This window comes from Limulus polyphemus, unplaced genomic scaffold (assembly GCF_000517525.1).
Source record: "Limulus polyphemus unplaced genomic scaffold, Limulus_polyphemus-2.1.2 Scaffold2501, whole genome shotgun sequence".
NCBI classification, from domain to species: Eukaryota; Metazoa; Arthropoda; class Merostomata; order Xiphosura; family Limulidae; genus Limulus; species Limulus polyphemus.
The window spans coordinates 138,551-140,258 of NW_013668111.1; positions in this window are offsets into that span (position 1 = coordinate 138,551).

A 1,708-nucleotide genomic window follows, 5' to 3' on the forward strand; every position below is an offset into this window, starting at 1 on the left:
GCTAGTTCTCGGAAAGTATCAAATTTTTTTTTTGGGGGGGGGTGGGCTACAGAAATCTTACAGCAGACAGTGTATAGTTGAAACTTTCTTGTTACTGTAAACTCATATTGGTTCATGTAAAAAGAGTCAAAGGTTTAAAAATACTTCCATTCGTGTGCTAATGTTTCATCATACGTATTGTTCTAACAGGGACTGTGCCTTGCGAGCTTAGATGTTAGATACATTAACAAGTATTGTATGGTGTATGATATTCATTTGAATTAAGATTATTAATCTTGGACCTCAGTGATAAAATTCTACAACAGTGAAATTGTATTTCAAGTGCTCTGTTAACTTTATTTTCTGAAAACATGTACTGATCCAGCTAAAAGTGAAAAATTAAAAGCTTTTTGAGCCATATAGTAATGCTTTATCATATTTATTGCCTGAACAGGGAATCCTTCTTGCTTTTTAAAATGAAGTAGAAACATTGTTTTTGGAATACAGGTAAATTTGTTTGAAACTGATAAACTTGTGCAGTAATCAGTTAGAATCGGAGGCGTATTGTATGTCATTCAGACCTTGTTGAGTTGTTCGGCCAGCTAAATTTGAAGAGATATAGCACTTCAACTGCAAACTTTAATTTTATATTCAAGTTTTAATTTTTGGACTTTATTAACTACTAGCTGAAGTACCCATTAACATATGAGGGAGACATGGGCCTCACATGGATTGACATGGAAGGAGGGGGGGCAGATTTGGATGTGAATCCTACCCCCTTCCCTATGATACTTTTGGGGCTCTGTAGGTGCATATGAGGTTTCTTTGACATCAGTCAAAAATGTAGGTGTGAAAAGTAGACACACAGATGACACTCCTGCTTTTTATGTATATACAAGCAGAGATACCCATCCTTTGTCCAGGTTATGTATGGGTGGATGCTATGATAAATAACATGAAAATTCCAATTTTCACACAATTCATTTATAACATAACATATTATTACAGTATTCATTGTTATCTCACCAAAAGTTTTGTATAAGTTTTAAGAACTCAGTGTGTATGTACTTAAAACATAGTATACACTGTGTGATTTTGTAAGAAGAGTAGTGATCAAAGTAGTGGCGGTAGGTGTGCTTTTTGTTACTGCTTTTAACACCCAGCTCTTAATGTCCTTACATAGTGTTCCACATGATCAGTTAATTGATGGTCATTGGCCACAGAAGTGTCTTATAGACTAAAGTTGGAAGATCACAGGTCAAAGTAGGAAGAGGGTATAACTCAAGAAACAGCTCTTTATAACAGCCTTATGGTGGCTGTTAGAGTAGAAACTTCAGCTGAGTTTATATTGCAATAGTGACAGCCATTTTTTTTTCATTGCCTTCCTCCATAGAGAGTGCTAGCATACTCTCCGAGATATATGTGATGTTTGTGTACTCTTCCCCTACACTATGTATATGTTGTTTTATAGGAATTTTAATATTTTCCTTCGTGTAAGAATGTGGCGCCATCTCTGAATGTAGTTAACATTAACTTACATCAAAGATAATAAATGCTCAATAATAGGGATGGAGAGGGTTGTGAACCCCTATTAACATGCCCTTTTTTTCTAAACTATCATCCTATAAAGTTTTGTTGAGATTGGCCTAATGACCTAGGAGTAGTTAGATAGCGGACAAATAGACAAACACAAATTTTTGTGCTTTATATATATATATATATATATATA